Consider the following 18,497-nt stretch of genomic DNA (forward strand, 5'->3'; position numbering starts at 1 on the left):
GTGGTACATAATGCAGCTTAATTGGGGCTGGAAACTGTTGTCCAATTTCCTAATGGCCTCACACAAGTGGACAATTGTAGCATCAATTGTATGCATTTGTGTGACTTTTAGACACTACATCGCACATAACGTGAACAGTTTTTAAATAGCATCAGTTGTGTACGTTTGTGTTCAAAAATAAGTGATTTTTGTTACTGATAATTGATGAGAACTAAGCTATAAGACAATTCTGATCTATTTTTCTCACTAGGATTTCAAGCATTCAGGCTTGCAGATGTCAGAAACGGTCGGGAGTGAAAATGAAGTGATTTCACTACTTCAACAAATAAGAAACTACAAAGAATTTGAAGATATTGATGACCATCTTGAATATTACAATGAAAATAAAGATTTGGAGGATGCGGTCATCGATAGCATTATATAAAGGCAGTCCATTATCTGCACTAGGTGTCTGCACTAATTTTGTTCATTGCGTACACTGGATGAATTCCACCGTCAGTAACTATAAGGAACACAGAGTTTTATAGTGCTACAATACTATTGGTAGTGTTCTGATTTGTTCTGTATTTCATTTAAATACATAATTTATTACTCAATTTGGGTTTTAACTATTTCCCTTAAACCAGCTAAATGGGCAGTTGTTAAATTGGGCAAAATGTACCGGTCCTGCTGTACCCCAACTAACCGTACTTCCAGCACAAGTATTACAGTGATTCCTGAAGGTGGCTAAAAGTAGAGATCAGGAAAGCCTTAAAGCTCTCTACATCTTTCTTGACAACAGAGCTAACCATTTCCCACCCACTTTCCTCTGTTTGGTGGAACTGGTCCTCACCCTCAACAATTTCTCTTTTGGTTCTTCCCAATTTCTTCAAACCCGAAGTGTACTGTGTGCATTCACATTGTCCCAAGCCACTGTATGCCTGCCTTTTCGTCATCTGTGAGGAACAGTCCATGTTGCGTCTATACTGGTAATGCTCCCCAAATTTTTCTTTTTTACCTTGAAGAATACATTGGTGCTGCATCATGCAGCCATGCTGAGCTCATTGATTTCATCAACCTCCAGTTACTGCCCTACACACAAATTCACTTAGTCCATCTCTGACACCTTTCGATTGCTCTGTCTTCATCTCTAGAGATAGACTGGCATCTTTTACAGACCTACAGACTCTTACAGTTATCTTGACTATATTTCTTCCCACTCTGTCACTTGTAAAAATGCTATTCCCTTCTCCCAATTCCTTCTTTTCAATCATATCTGTTCTCTGGATGAGGATTTTTTTCATTCTAGAACATTTGACATGTCCTCTGTTTTCAAAAAAATGGGGTTTCTCCCTTCCAGCACTATCGATGCTGTCCTCACTGGCATCTTCTCTATTTCCCACATATCTATCCTCCTGCTGATAGAACAGTGATGGGGTTCCCCACATCCTTACCTGCCACCCCATGAGTCTCTGTATCTAGCACACCATTCTCTGTAACTTCCACCATCTCCAATGGGATTCTGCTGTTAAGTACATATTCTCCATCCCTACCAATTCACTTTCCAAAGTGATTGTTCTCAACATGACTTCTCAACCCTCCCCAGTGATCCCCCTCCTGGCACCTAACCCTGCAAGTGTGGCAAGTGCTACACCTTCTCCTGCACCACCATTCAGGGCCCCAAATCCTTCCCATTGACACTTCGCCTGTAAGTCTTTCAGGGTAATCTATTGTATTGGGTGCTCCTCGTGTGGCCTCCTCTACATTAGTGAGACCCATCATGGATTCATGAACTGCTTTGTTGATCAACTTTGCTCTGTCTACCCCAAAAGGCAGGATCTTCCAGTGGCTTCCCATTTCAATTCAACTTCTTAGTCAGATTCTGACATATCAGTCCATGGCATCCCCCACTGCCATGATGAGGCCAAACTCTGGTTAGAGGTACAACAACTCATATTCTATTTGGGTAGCCTCCAGTCTGTTGGCAGGAACATCGATTTCTCTAATCCCTGGTAATTTCTTCTCCCTCTTCCCTCCTTTTTTTTCCATTTCCCATTCCGGTTACCATTCTGAAGATACTGGAAATTCTGGAGAAACTCAGCATGTCAGGCAGTATCTATGAAAATGAATAAATAGTCAATGTTTTGGCATGAGCTCCTTCATCAGGACCTGCATGTTTCCTGTTTAATTCTCTGATTCCTTTGTTCTTCTTTGAGCCCCTCATATCTTCCTGACAACACTGACCAATTCCTTGTTTTTATCACAGATGTTCCTTCTGCATGGCATGATGTAAGGCAGACCAAAGTGCACATACACCTGGTCGCATCCTCTTAGAGTTCAAGATCTCCTGTCTGTTATGGATCTTCCAGCCAAGGTATTTCTTTTGTTCTTCCACTAGATATTTAGAAAATGCGCTAACATCAATAGAGGAGGGGTAACTTCCAAGCACACTAAACACCTTCTTTGAAAGCGTAACTACCTTTGTTTTAATGAAGTGCATTTTACTTGATAAATAACATTACTTACAATCCTCAAATCCTTCTGTGTGGTCCTCATGCCAAAAACATTTTATCCTTTCTAACAATGGGTACCTTTCTGAACAAGGCTATCAAATCAGTTTTCATCACACAATTAAAAAATATAACAACAAAGATTTTTCAATGTTGACACATCTAAATGAAAATTAATTGAGTGACTATTAGATCACAGTTTCTTTGTCCATTTTAGAGTGAAGCATTCCTTAAGAGCTAATTCTTCTACCCAGCTATTTTTGACAACGAACAGCACCTTATTGTATTAATGGCAAGCATAATTAGACTGGATACCATCATAATAAAGGCCAGACAGTTTGAAATATGAGCTGTCTAACTTCTTCCAGCATCCTTGAATGCATTTCCAAAGGTAAAGTTCCAGGCCCATCCTATTTGGCATCAATACAACCTTACCTGAGGGAATAAGGTGAAATAAAAGGAAATAAAATTGAAATATAATTCCTAACGAGAAGTGGCTTGCAATGTTACACAGATCTACAAGCACACCAGAATTAAACCCTTCTGCAGCAGTATACATCACCAATGCAAAATCAGCTGCCTGCATCACAAAACGTTAGAGGCTTCTGAATTCCAGATTGGACACATACTTAATCACTGGAACTGAATGGTACAGATGTACACATTCCATTTCACTAAAATCATCTGCTCAGCCTCGAGCTAGGTATTAAGAAAGCACAAATGGTCTTTTTCAAATTGCATTGGAAACTGCCGGCATGCACACTATATATTTTTTTAAATATCCATGGCCTTCTTAAGGGCAAGATGACAGACGGAAGGAGCAGTATATATTGGTACTACTGACATAAGTAGAAAAAGGATAGGTACTGATGAGTGACTACAGTATAGGGAGCTAGAAAGGAGCTGAAAAACAGGGCCTAAAGGATTGTAACCTCTGGATTGCTGCCTGTGTCGTGCACCAGTGAGAATAGGACTAGAATGGTATGGCAGATGAATGTGTGGCTGAAGATTTGGTGCAGGGGATAGGGTTTTGTATTGATGCATTACTGCAATCTCTTTTGGGGAAGGTATAACCTGTAAAAAAGGCTGGGTCGCATCTATATTTGAGAGGGTCCAATGTCTTTGTGAGCAATTTTGCTAGAACCATTGGGGAGAGTTCAAACTAAGTTGGCAGAGATTTGGAAACAAATCATCACAGGATGAAACAGTTGGTGACAAGGTAGATATAATATGCAAAGAAACAGCGAAGAAGGAAAGGTAGTGGATAGAGCATAAATACATTTAGTTGGAAGAGTTAAAATGTGTTTATTTTCATGGAAAATGCATCAGGAAGAAGACTGATGAACTATGATGTTATGGCTATTACAGAGATTTGGCAGTCACAAGATCAGGATAGCTGTTAGATATTCTTGAGTTTAGACAGAAGTACAACATCGGATGGTACAGGAACAAGCTCTGTGGCCCTCAGTGTTGTGCCAAACCTGCCACCCGATGCAGATAGGACCCAAGTGTGGAGTAAGAGACACTGAAGCAGGTCAATAGTTCAGACTTTATTGCGAACTATGTTAAAGGGAAAAGAAAACGATAAACGTTAGGCCAAAACAGGGCCATTAACCAAAACTCTCAAATGGAAAACAAAGCCTATGCTGTGGCTGAAAAGAACAACTAAGAATAAGACGATTACCGCTAGTCTTCAGAGTCAGCTGACTCAAGAGGCCAATTTTTCAGGCAAAGCGGAAAGCAGACAGCGAAGCATTGCTGTGTCCAAGTCTCAACAAGCACTGCAATGACAAGTATGGAGTTAAATACAATCTCAATAAAATAATAATTAGCCAGCATGTGCATATTCACAAGTGCAATTGTTGTATCTACTGTGATGCTGAATCCATAGTTGTGACAAAACCAATTAAATTAGTCATCAAACGTCCAACTGAATTAATCCCTTCTGCCTACACAAAGCCCATATCCTTTCATTCCCCTCATATTCATGTGTCTATCTAAATATCTCTTTAAAATCCCCAATGCATCCGCCTCTACCATCACTTAAGGCAATGCATTCCAGATACCCACCACACTCCGGGTAAAAACTTGCCCCTCACATCTTGTTCACACTTATCCCATCTCAACTTTAATACATGCTGTCTGGTATCAGACATTTCAAACCTGGGAAAAATATACTGTAAGTCTACTCGATCTGTGTCTCTCATAATCTTTCAAACCTCTCTCAGATCTCCCCTCTGCCCCCACCCTTCCAGAGAAAACAACTCAAATTCGTCTGAGCTTTTTTATAACACATTCTCTCTAATCCAGGCAACATCCTGTTAAAACTCTTCTGCATACTCTTCAAAGGCTTGACATCCTTCCGATAATAGGGTAACCAAAACTGTATGGCATTGTATGTGGCCTATCAGTGTTGTCAACAGAGCTTTACCAAGAGGAATTTCTTGCAGGTTGGTGGCAGTTATTTAAAAAGGGAGCTTCAAGAGCATTTGTCCATTGTACGTGGCCTATCAGTGGCTATAACCAGAGCACCAGTGGTGAGTTAAATAGCAGAGAAGGTTCAGGCATAAGAGGGAGACACTGCCTAGCAGAGCGGTCATGGATGGATTGATCTGAGGCAGAGTGGGAGGGCTTTAGCGATAATGGGTCGAGGCGAGGTAAGTGAGGAATAGGAATAGGAAGTATGTCTGTGAGGCCGGTGTTCTGCACTGGGTGTCAGATGTGGGAAGTCTGGGAGTCTCCCAGCCGACCATACTTGCTCCAGATGCATCAAGCTGCAGCTGCAAAATTTCGCATGTCCCCCTCCCCCCACTACTTTCAAATCTCTTAGTATCTTTCCTTTCAGTTAGTCCTGATGAAGGGTCTCGGCCCGAAACGTCGACAGTGCTTCTCCTTGTAGATGCTGCCTGGCCTGCTGTCTTCCACCAGCATTTTGTGTGTGTTGTATTAATTTAGCTAAAAGTGGATTTGGTCACGCTGCTGTGACTTATCTTGGTTATGTTGCGGGTCAAGGTGAGTTAGATCCTGTTCAGGCAAAAGTTTGTGCAATTTTAGAGATCCCCACTCCAACTCGAAAAAAAATCTCAAAAGATTCTTGGGAATGGTAAGATATTACTGAAAATTTTGTAAGAATTTTGCTAATTTTGCCCTTCCATTAACTAACCTCTTGAAGAAAAATGAAAAGTTTGTGTGGACAGTGCTTTGTCAGGAGGCATTTGAGAAACTGAAAACTGTGATATGTCATCAACCTGTGCTCAGGGCTCCTGACTTTGAAAATACATTTTCATTAGCTGTAGATGCTAGTGATGAAGCTGCAGGAGTAGTATTACTGCAAAGAAATGACGGTGACAAGGTTGATCATCCAGTAGCTTACTTTTCTAAGAAATTTAATAAGCATCAAAGAAACTATTCAACTATAGAAAAGGAATTATTCTCCCTTGTTTTGGCCTTACAACATTTTGATGTGTATGTTGGTACAACTCAAAAACCACTCATTGTTTACACTGACCATAATCCGTTAGTGTTTCTGAGTAAGATGAAAAACAAAAATTGAAGGCTACTAAACTTGAGTTTAATGTTACAGGAGTATAATATTTTGATAAATCTTGACAGACCAAAATTTAATTTTTTTTGGAGGGAGGTGTTATATACCTTGTGGGTATCTTGTAACTGTCTCATAACAATGAAGCAATTGAGAGTCTGGTGAGCGTGATGTTATGGTCTTGTGATGGTGGCATGATGTAATTTTCCTGCCAGTGTGAGGTCATGTGATGACCTGTTCCAACAGGTATAAAATGGGGAAAGCCTGCAATGATGCAGGCGTTTTTGCTGGGACATCATTTAAGTTGTCCGTTACTCCGTTATGCTACGTATTTAGTTTCATGATGCAGTTTTGTTTTAAAGTGGTTTTAATTCTTACTGTAAGGTACATTGTCGTTGTCCCAGCAGTTTTGAAAATCACTGCCAGTTATGTTTGATGTATCTTTGATTTAATTTTAAAGTCTAGGTATTGAAGAGTGAAGATTTGCCAAAGTGCGGAAACCCGAAGGATCGAGTAAAGTTGGTGTCATCCGTGGTAATAGAGGATCAACCTTATTGGATCTTCGGTCAAGGAAATACTAACCTGCATCTGAGATAATCCCTGCTGTAGGAGCAGAAAGGGTTGGGCGCAGTGTTATTTGCCAAGGAAAAGGTCAGTTCCTTCAAGCCGTTTTTATTTCCTTCATCATGAATCCTTTGGGCAAGACATATTTCAGCTAGGATCAGCAGTAACATCACATCGTCGAGGAATTTGTTACTTCAGGAATGTCTCTCCCAATTGACTGTATAAATCATTTGGACTTACACATTTATCACTTTAAGAACTGTGTTTGCATTTATCGTTTTAAGAACCGTTCGAGTTGCCATATGTCAGTTAACTTTGGGTTAAGTTAGTCATTTGTTTACTTTTCATTTTTATTGAGCAGAGTTTAAATAAATACTTATTTGTTTATTTAAAAAAACTGTTTCAATCCGATATTCATTATTGCTATATTGCAACAGTAGTATTGATGATTTCAATGTCTGTTCAGAAATTGAATGGCAGAGGGAAAGGAGCTATTCCTGAATCACTGATAGTGTGCCATCAGGCTTCTGTACCTCCTTCCTGATTGTAACAATGAGGAGAGAGCATGTCCCAGGTCCTTAATTAGGAGGCACCGTTCCTTGAAGATGTCTTGGAGACTATGGATGATAGCACCCATGATGGAGCTGACTGATTTTACCACTCTCTGCAGCTTACTTCAATCCTATGTAGTAGCCCCTATCCCCCATACCAGTTGGTGGTGCAGCCAGTCAGAATGTCTTTCATGTTACATCTGTAGAAATTTTTGAGTGTTTTATGTGACATTTCAAAATCTATTGAACTCCCAATGAAATATAGCCACTCTCTTGCTGTCTTTATAGCTGCATTGATATATTGGGACTGGGTTAGGCTCTCAGAAATATTAACACCTAGGAACATGAAGCTGCTCACCCTCTCCAATTCTGATCCCTCTATGAGGATTGATGTGTGTTCCCTCATCTTACCCTTTCTGAAGTTCATGGTCAGCTCTTTGGTCTTACTGACATTGAGTGCAAGGTTGTTGCTGCAACACCGCTCAGCTAGCTGGAATATTTCGTTCCGGCAACCTTCTCTTCACCATCTGAGGTTCTGCCAACAATAGTTATATTGTCAGCAAGTTTATAGATGGCATTTGAGCTATGCCTGGTCACACAGTCATGGGTGTAGGGAGAATAGAACAGTGCGCTCAGCACACATCCCTGTGATGCGCTGGTGTTGATTGTCAGCAAGGTGGAGATTTTACTTCCAGTCCGCATAGATTGTGGTCTTCCAGTTAGGAATTCAAGGATCCAGTTGCAGAGGAAGGTACAGAAACCCAGGTTCTGCAGATTTTAATGAGGGCTGCAGGAACAATGGTGTTTAACACTGAGCTACAGTCAATAAACAGCATCTTAACATAGGTATTTATATTGTAATGTATGATACACTTGGCATTGATCTCCCTACCCTCCATGCCCTTCTCTTTGGTAAATAATGATGTAAAGTACTCATTCACTCAATCTTCAGCATCCAAGCAAATGTTCCCCTGTATCCTTGAGTGGTCCTACTCTCTCCCTAGTTATCCTCTTGCTCTTAATGTGTGTGTGACTTTGTTTAATCCTACTTGCCAATGACATTTCATGGACCCTTTTGGCTTCCCTAATTATCCTTCTGAGTTCTTTTCTGGCTTCTTTATAATCTTCTGGGTTTTTATTTAATCTTTCTCTTCAGGAAATGGGGTAAAAGAGGTGGGGGAGTAGTATTACTAATCAGGGATAGTATCACACCTGCAGAAACAGAGGACGTTATGAAAGTTTGTCTACTGAGTCAGAGTGGATGGAAGTCAAAAACAGGAAGGGAGAAATCACTCTTTTGGGGGAATTTGATAGACACCCCCCCCCCCCAAAAAAAAAACAACAGACTCAGTAAAGATCAGATTGGAAGGCAAAAAAGTGCTAATATTTGTTGCCATGGGGACCTCAACTTTGCTATTATTAATTGGCATCTCCTTAGTGCAATTCACTTAGATGAAGCATCATTTGGTAGGTGTGCCAGGAAGGATTCCTGTCACAATATGTGGACAGGCTGCCTAGAAAAGAGGCCATACTGGACCTAATACTTGCCATTGGAACTGGTCAGGTGACAGACAGTTCTCTCAGTAGGTGAGCATTTAGGAGGCAGTGACCACAATTCCCCATCTGTTAGCATAGAAATGGACCGGTTTGGAGCTGATAGTATGGGGAAATATTGAATTGAAGGAGTTTGAATTATAATGCTCTTAGGTAGGAACTAGGCATAAATTGGGAAAGATGCACTCAGCAAAAAATACAATGGAAATGTGGAAGTTTTATAGGAAGCACCCTGCATGGGGTTCTGGTTACGTTTGTCTTGCTGAGGCAGGGAAAGGATGGTGGGGTGAAGTAACCATGGTTGACAACAGAAGCGGAAAATCTCATGAAGAAGAAAAAGGAAACATACTTAATGTTTTGGAAACAAGAGTTAAAAAGTAGCCAGGAAGCAGCTTAAAAATTGAATTACAAGTGCTAGAAGGGGGCGTGAGAAGGATTAAGGAAAGCTCTAAGGTGTTCTATATATATGTGACTAACAGGGAAATGACTGGAGTGTGGTTAGAGATATAAGACAAAACATGTGCCTGGGGTCACAGGAAGTAGCTGAGGTCTTTAATGAATAATTTGGGACAATATTCACAATGATAGGGAACTTGACAAATGTGGGAACAGAGCAGAACAGACTAATATGCTGGAACATGTTATGTTCAGAAAGAGTTGTGCTGAAACTTTTGAAAACATTAGGATAGATATTGTAAGTCCCTGGGGCCAGATGAGATATTTCGTTGGTTACTATGAGAAGCAGGAGAGGAGATGGGTGTGCTTTTGCTGATGACCTTTGCATCCTCACTGGTACCAGAAGATTGGAGGGTGGCAAGTGTTATCCCCTTGTTCACGAAAGTTAATAGGGATAATTCTGGGAATTACAGATGAGTGAATCTTACATTAGTGGTATGCAAATTATTGGAGATGATTCTTATTGGTAAGATATACAAACATTTGGAGAAGCACAGTGTTCTTAAGGATAGTCAGCATGGTTTTGTAAGGGGCAGTAGTGCCTCATGAGCCTGTCTGAATTCTTTGAGGAAGTGGTAAAACAATATCATGAAAGTAATGCAGTGAATGTGGTGTATATGAATTTTTGTATGGCATTTGACAAGTTTCTCTAGAGTAAGCTCACTAGGAATATCAGGAGACATGGCATCCATGGAAATTTGACTGTGTGGATTCAGAACTTGTTTGCTTAAATAAGGCAGAGGGATATTATTAGATGGAGGCTATTCAGCCTGGAGTTTGGTAACCAGTGGTGTTCTGGGACTCTTTCTCTTTGTAATTTTTATAAACTACTTGTATGAGGAAATGGAAGGGTGGGATAGTAACTTTGTAGATAACACATAGAGTTTAGTTGTTGTGGATGGTGTAGAAAGTTGTCATGGATTACAGCAGGACATTGATAGGATGCAAAACTGGGCTGAGAAGTTGATGAGTTCAATCTGGAAAAGTATAAAGTGATACACTTTGGAAGGTCATAATTGAAGGTAGAGTAGAAGGATAATGGTGGGATCCTTGGCGGTGTGGAAGAACAGAGAGATCTTGGTTTTCACATCGACAATTCCCTCAAAGTTACCATGAAAGTTTATGGGATGTTGGCCTTCATTAGCTGTGGGACAGAGTATAAGATTCACAAGGTAATGTTTCATTTTCACACAATTCTGGTTAGACCACGTTTGAGTCCTGTGTTCAGTCCTGGTTGTGAAATGATGTGTGATGGCAATATCAGAACCCAAAAATGGAGGAAAGACAGACTCCAATGCACAGATGGTGACCAGAATTTATTTATTTTAATTCTACCAGAGCATCAGTTGCTTGGCAGAGCTAAACTGTGAGACGTAACATTCTCAAAACTAGGATCCCAAAGATTAGCACTTATCTGGTGTCCACTTAAATAATGCAAGTAACACGGAATCTCTGAGCCTATCAGAATAAACTTAATAAGTTTAAAGAGAAAGCACCAGGAGAATGCATTACAAAGAGGGAGTCGCTCGAGAAGAAACACAAGGAATTCAACATTATTGACTCTTATTAAACAACAATTCATCAATTCCAGTGCTCTTAAGTTGCCCACACAAGCCCAAGGGGCTCATTACAGGTTGCCTCATTGTAGGAAGGATGTGGGAGCTTGAGAGATGGTGCAGAAAGATTTACCAAGATGCTGCATGGATTAGAGTTCATGAATTATGAGGAGAGTTTGAGCAAGCTAGAGCATTTCTTTTTGAGTGAAGGAGGAGGATGAGAGGTGAATAAGATGAGAAGAAGCATAGTCAGAGTGGAGAGGTAGTATCTTTTTCCTATGCCAGATAGGACTAATATGAAAGGATGTAATTTTAACATGATTGGAAAATTATAGTACTACGACAGAGGTAGGTATTATTTTTTACACAAAATGTGTGTGAAGCACACTGCCAGTGTTGATGCTAGAGTTGAGTATATTAGGGAAATTTAACAGTTTCTTAGATAAGAATATGGACGAAAGGAAAATTGGGGTCTGTGTGTGAGAGAAGGGTTAGACTGATCTTGGAGTAGGTTAAAAGGTCAGCACAAAAATGTCTGAAGGGCCTGTACTGTGTTGTGCTCTTCTATGTTTTATATACCATGTTCTGTGTTTCATATCAATGATATCAGTCAAAATAATTCACTCATACAACTTAAGAAATTCATTTTTCTTATGCACTTAATATCAAATGTAGCAATAGTGAATGAGTGTTACACTTGATAAATCTGTAGGATTTTATTCCAAGAGCAGGGTGAATTGTAACTCTTCTAGATGGTGCAAATTAGGTTGAAATCACAGTACTGTATTCATCATACTATTTAACCATCAAGTAGACACAGGAGGCCGCAGTTGTCAGAATCTGGAGCAAGAAATGAAATGCTGGAGGAACTTAACATGTCAGACAACATCTGTAGAAGGAAATGGAGAGTTGATGTTTTGGGTCGACATCCTTTGCCTGGACTACCTCATTTATTGGACAAATGTCTCTCAGCTATAGGTCAAGTGCAAATCGATATGCAATGTTTTATAAAGAAACTCAGCTACCATCTTGGGAGACAACTGACAGTGACAAAATTGCTCATTCTTTGATCTGTTTCCCAAGCCCTAGAGAAGACTCCTATCTAGATTTGAAGATATTTCCGTTACATCAGAAAAGATCAGTAGTGTTCTTCTGGGTCACAAAATTAATCCTCATGCTTGCTATGTTTTTTCTTCATTCCCTGATGGCCCAGTTTTGATTCAATACGGTGACTCAGCCTTCAGTTTTGGACTTCAATATATATGAGACCAAGGCTTGACATTTTCACAATTTAGGCAGAAAACCCCAAAAAAATCATTCAAATATCTAATGATGTGGCCCGCCTGGAGCCATTAAACAGACATCTACAACAATAAAATAGCATCCTTGGAAGTATCAAGTGGTCTTGTATTGACCTGATCAAAGGCAAGAGAAATCTTAATGATAAAATAAAAATTAACTTGATTAAACAAAAGTGGAACATCAATACAGCAGATTTCAGAAGTTCTGACTTCAATTTCCTCTTTGGATATTGGAAACTTTATATCTTTGTTCAAGGTCACTGAATATCTCATCAGATGCAATTGATTAGTAACTAAAAAACTTCACAAAAGCACACACTGTAGCGGTGTGCTACACGCTGCGCTAAAATAATGACATGGAGTCGGTAAACTGCAGTTAAAGAAAGATTTTATTCGAACTTCACAGCCTTGCTTTAAAGCCTCCCTGATCCCACCCTCCCTGGGCGTGGATGCTGTAGGGGCACGTACTCACAATCCCCCGCAGGCTTTTCCCTTTGTTGGTGAAGCAGACCTGGCGTCCTTTTGGGACTGGCCTTTGTGCCGGCGCGCTGGCTATTTGTGAGCCGGTTCGAGTGCGCTAGGAAGTGGGTCGCCACATAACCCTCCCCCAGAACCGGCGATACACCTCCCAATGTCCACAGTCTGGGCCGGACCCTGTTTGGGAGGTCGGCCTCTGCGCCGCGGTGCCGGAAACTCGACCGGTTGTGCCATGTCCATGTGGGCCAGTATGAGTTGGTCCACTGTGAAAACCTCCTCTCTCCCCACAACGTCCAGCACGAACGTGGACCCATTGTTCCTGAGCATCGTAAACGGCCCCTCGTAGGGCCGTTGCAGTGGTGGCCAATGCCCGTCCCTTCGTACAAACACAAATTTACAGTTCTGCAGGTCTTGGGGTACGCAGGTCGGGTTCTGCCCCTGCTGTGAAGTGGGTATGGGGGCCAGGTCACCGAGCCTCTCACGTAGTCTGCCCAGGACTGCTGCGGGTTCTTCCTCTTGCCCCCTTGGGGCTGGTATGAACTCCCCGGGGATGACCAGGGGTGCGCCGTACACCAACTCGGCCGACGAGGCGTGCAGATCGGCTTTGGGCACCGTGCGGATGCCGAGTAGGACCCAGGGAAGCTCGTCCACCCAGTTAGCTCCTCGCAGGCGGGCCATGAGAGCCAACTTTAGGTGACGTTGGAAATGCTCCACCAGGCCGTTCGACTGTGGGTGGTAGGCAGTTGTGTGGTGCAGCTGTGTCCCCAAAAGGCTGGCCATAGCTGACCATAGGCTGGAGGTGAACTGGGCGCCTCTGTCGGAGGTAATGTGGACCAGTACACCAAAGCGGGACACCCAGGTGGTGATCAGTGCCCGGGCGCAAGATTCGGAGGTGGTGTCGGTGAGCGGGATCACCTCTGGCCATCTGGTGAACCGGTCCACGATAGTGAGGAGGTAACGCGGTCCGCGCGACACTGGCAGGGGGCCCATGATATCCACATGAATGTGGTCGAAACGCCGGTGGGTGGGGTGGAACTGCTGCGGCAGAGCTTTGGTGTGCTGCTGCACCTTGGCCGTCTGGCAGTGCATGCAAGTTCTGGCCCATTCACTGACCTGCTTGCGGAGTCCGTGCCAAACGAACCTGCTGGAGACTATCCGGACGGTTGTCCTGATGGAGGGGTGCGCTAAGTTATGAATGGAGTCAAAAATGCATTGCCGCCAAGGTGCCAGGATGACGGGATGGGGCTGGCCCGTTGCGACGTCACAGTGTAGGGTCCTCTCACCTGGGCCTACAGGGAAGTCCTGGAGCTGCAAACCGGAGACTGCGGTTCTGTAACTCGGGATCTCCTCGTCTGCCTGCTGCGCCTCTGCCAGCGCCTCAAAGTCTACCCCTTGAGAAAGGGCATGAATGTTAGGGCGAGTGAGTGTGTCAGCCACGACATCGTCCTTACCCGAGACATGCCGGACATCCGTCGTGTATTCAGAGATGTAAGACAGATGGTGCTGCTGGCGGGACGACCAGGGATCGGACACCTTCGTGAACGTAAAGGTAAGCGGCTTGTGGTCCGTGAATGCGGTGAAGGGCCTACCTTCTAAGAAGTACCTGAAATGCCGGATTGCCAGGTATAGCGCCAACAGTTCCCGGTCGAAAGCACTGTATTTGAGCTCGGGTGGCCGCAGGTGTTTGCTGAAAAACGCCAGGGGTTGCCAGCGACCTGTGATGAGTTGCTCCAGCACCCCACCGACTGCCGTGTTTGATGCATCTGCTGTGAGAACGGTAGGGGCATCCATTCTGGGGTGCACTAGCATCACGGCGTTTGCCAAGGCATCTTTCGTTTTAATGAAAGTGGCGGTGGAGTCTTCATCCCAGGTAATGTCCTTGCCCGGACCCAACATCAGGGTGAACAGGGGGCGCATGATTCGGGCAGCTGAAGGGAGGAAGCGGTGGTAGAAATTGACCATACCTACGAATTCCTGAAGGCCTTTGATCGTGGTGGGTCAGGGGAAATTGCGGACCGCGTCTACCTTAGCAGGGAGAGGGGTTGCTCCGTCTTTAGTAATCCTGTGGCCTGGAAGTCGATGGTGTCGAGCCCGAACTGGCATTTGGCCAGGTTGATTGTTAGACCGTACTCACTCAGTCGGGCGTAGAGTTGACGGAGGTGGAACAGATGCTCCTGATGACTGCTACTGGCTATGAAGATGTCGTCCAAATAGATGAATGCGAAGTCCGGGTCGCGTCCCACCGCGTCCATTAACCGCTGGGATGTCTGTGCGGCATTCTTCAAGCCGAACAGCATGCGGAGGAACTCGAAAAGGCCGAACGGGGTGATGAGAGCCGTTTCGGGGACGTCATCTGGATGCATCGGTATTTGATGGTATCCCGGGACGAGGTCTACCTTGGAGAAGATCCGTGCGCCGTGCAGGTTTGCTGCAAAGTCCTGAATGTGCAGCACAGGGTAGCGGTCCGGTGTGGTAGCCTCATTCAGCCTGCGATTGTCGTTGCATGGTCTCCAACCCCCTGTAGCTTTGGGCACCATGTGCAGGGGGGAGGCCCATGGGCTGACGGACCGCTGGATGATACCCTATTCCTCCATCCTCTTGAACTCCTCCTTCACCAGTTGGAGCTTGTCTGGGGGAAGCCGCCGAGCACGGGCATGGAGGGGTGGTCCCTGGGTCGGGATGTGGTGCTGTACGCTGTGTCGGGGCATGGCTGTGTGAACTGTGGTGCCAGAACCGATGGGAAATCCGTCAGGACTCTGGTGAAGTCATTGTCGGACAGCGTGATGGAGTCAAAGTGTGGGGCTGGCAACTGGGCTTTTACCCAGGGAGAACGTCTGAAAGGTCTCGGTGTGGACCAGTCTCTGCCTCAGCAGGTCGACCAGCAGGCTGTGAGCCCGCAAAAAATCCGCACCCAGAAGCGGTTGGGTTACGGCGGCCAGTTTGAAGTCCATGTGAACCTGCTGGAGCCGAACTGTAGCTGCACCTGACGGGTGTCATAGGTCCTTACTGTGCTGCCGTTCACGGCCCTCGGGGGGGGACTCGGTGCCCTGTTGCGAGTGTCGTAACTTGTCGGAGGTAAGACGCTGATCTCGGCACTGGTGTCGACCAAAAAACGGCGTCCCGACCTCTTGTCCCACACATACAGGAGGCTATCCTGATGGCCAGCCGCCGTAGCCATCAGCGGCAGCTGGCCCTGGTGTTTCCCGGGAACTTGCAGGGCGGGCTACAGCGGCGGGCTTCTGTGCCCCACCGCTGGTGGTAGAAGCACCATTGTTCATTGGGCTCCCCACTCTTGCCTCTGGGTTAGTGGGTTCTGTGGCCGGGCCGGGTCTGGTTTGCTGCTGGGAGTGTGGTCTGGTGATCTGTGTGACGGACGCCCCACTCTCCTTCTTGGCATTCCACAGCAAGTCCGCCCGGGCTGCCACCTTCCGGGGGTTGTTGAAATCCGCGTCAGATGTCCTCGGGCAGCTGCTCTAGGAATGCCTGCTCAAACATGAGGCAGGGTTTGTGCCCACTGGCCAGAGACAACATCTCATTCATTAAAGCTGATGGAGGTCTGTCTCCCAAGCCGTCCAGGTGCAGTAAATGGGCAGCCCGCTTGCGCCGTGAGAGTCCGAAAGTCCTTATGAGCAGGGCTTTGAATTCCGTGTACTTGCCATCCGCTGGGAGAGACTGTACGAACTCCTAAACCTGGGCCGCTGTGTCCTGGTCGAGGGAGCTCACCACATAGTAGTAACGTGTGTCCTCTGAGGTTATCTGCTGAACATGGAATTGGGCTTCTGCTTGCTGGAACCATAGGTGAGGTCGCAGCGTCCAGAAGCTTGGCAGTTTCAACGAAACCACATGAATAGATACGGCGTCATTCATCTCCAGTCCAAAAATTGTTTGGACCATCGGGGTCACCAATTGTAGCGGTGTGCTACACGCAGTGCTGAAATAACGACACGGAGTCGGTAAACTGCAGTTAAAGAAAGATTTTATTTGAACTTCACAGCCTTGCTTTAAAGCCTCCCTGATCCCACCCTCCCCAGGTGTGGATGCTGTAGGGGCACGTACTCACAATCCCCCGCAGGCTTTTCCCTTTATTGGTGAAGCAGACCTGGCGCCCTTTTGGGACTGGCCTTTGTGCCGGCGCGCTGGCTATTTGTGAGCCGGTTCGAGTGCGCTAGGAAGTGGGTCGCCACAATACTTCCTTTCGTAATATTGGTTAATTCAATGGTGTGTGTGTGTGTGTGTGTGTGTGTGTGTGTGTGTGTGTGTGTGTGTGTGTGTGTGTGTGTGTGTGTGTGTGTGTGTGTGTAAGTGTGTCCTTTCAAGGATTATGCCATATGACTACCTTCTCTGACTCTGTGTACTCTTACACTGTGACCATGGAATAGGTAGGAAGGTCGGAACCTGTTGCCTGCCTTGGAATGAGTGACTGAGGCTTCTGTTGGAAAGGGTTGAGCATAGATTTTGCGTCCTAGCTGTCTAGACATGCAAGCCTGGGCAGTACAATATGGAGAGCAAGTTCCCCCTCTATACATCTCATGAACCCAAAGAAACGGCAAAGGCTGCTGCAATTTGGTACCAGCAGCGGAGCGGGAGTTACCAGAGAGCATTGAACTCAATGTAAGACTGCCGCTCTGGATTTTTCCTTTGGGGTTTAGCTGCAAGGCAGTGGACGACTGAGATCAAAGTTTTTCTTCTCCCAGATGAGCTGCCAACCATGGCTGATGAGCGCCGTCTGCATGAAATGACTTGTTTTAAGGTGCCAGTAACCCACCTTTGCCTCTTCTTCTGTCAGTAGAAACTGTTCTACCGAGCTTAATAGCTAAGCCATGAGCTGGACTTGGGTCTCACATGCCATTGGGAGCATGCCCCGATTACCACCCCCAGCTATAGCAACCTTAAGGAACCTTGAAGAACTGCTCTTTTCCCATCCCTGAGATCTTTTGTTCAATAAAGCACTTTGTACATTTGCTGTGCCAACTACCCTCCAGTATCTTAGAGAGAGATAATAAAACAAAATGAATAATGATTTTATGAACTTTAGCTAGTGGAAAACACAAATTAATTTGGATGTACAACACAGCCTTTTATCTTTAATTCATTCTCGCAGATTAATGCCAGCAAAAACAAAAAGAACATGTTGGAAATACTCAAAGTCAGGCAGCACCAGTGGAGAAACAGAGTTCACTTTTCATGTCAAGGCCTTTCAAGTGCGAACTTAAAGAATTTATACTTGCTTTGAAATAAATCAAATGATTAGTAACTTGCCATTAAATGAAATACATATCAAAGAATTTCATCTGTATAAATATTTATCTATCTGTACTTTTTTCCTTCCCAATTGCATAACATTTATATACAAAGTTTCTGAAGATTGGATGAAGATGCCAGTCTGAAACCTGTCATTCATTGTTGCAATTACAAAATATGCCGACCTCTCCAAATCTAACTTAAAATCTCCATTTTCCATTTTTCCAGTGCAGCCTATTGTTCACTTTTGTGATTTCACCTGACCTGATGAGAGTTAGCAGCAATTCCTGTTTTCCAGTACTTATAGGTTTTTGATTTGTTTCATTTACCAAATAGAGTATCTAATTCTGTTCTTATTATAAGAAGTATAAAAAACACTGATTGCAAAACTGGTATAGAGGAAATGATTCTATGATCAAGGAAATAAATTTTAAAGAGTCAAAACAGTTGATAAAGAATATTATATCCCAACCTCTTGCTGTCCTAACAGTTCCTCTTGTCCTCAGCTACCACCCATGAGCATCCACATCCAACGCAACATTCTCTGTAACTTCCACCACCATCTTCAACCAATCCTACCACCAAACACACCTTTGCCTCCCCACCCCATATTCCTCTTTCCACAGTGATCTCCCGCTCCACGCTTCCCTTTTCCATCTGACCCTCCCCACTAACTTCCCTGTGATTGGCGCATATCCCTTCAAGCAACAGAAATGATACAGCTGCCCATTTACCTCCTCTCTTACCTCCATTCAGGGTCACAGACA

The 18,497-nt window shown here is 44.3% G+C and overlaps 1 long non-coding RNA gene across 1 annotated transcript; it reads left to right on the top strand.

Moving 5' to 3' along the window:
* Nucleotides 1-259: 259 nt before the first annotated feature.
* Nucleotides 260-6,877, top strand: LOC132377511 (uncharacterized). The gene is made up of 3 exons (XR_009506664.1): nt 260-447; nt 2,246-2,353; nt 6,491-6,877. It is a non-coding gene; the product is annotated as an uncharacterized LOC132377511 (long non-coding RNA).
* Nucleotides 6,878-18,497: the final 11,620 nt, after the last annotated feature.

The sequence above is a fragment of the Hypanus sabinus genome, chromosome 18, assembly GCF_030144855.1.
Source record: "Hypanus sabinus isolate sHypSab1 chromosome 18, sHypSab1.hap1, whole genome shotgun sequence".
NCBI lineage: Eukaryota > Metazoa > Chordata > Chondrichthyes > Myliobatiformes > Dasyatidae > Hypanus > Hypanus sabinus.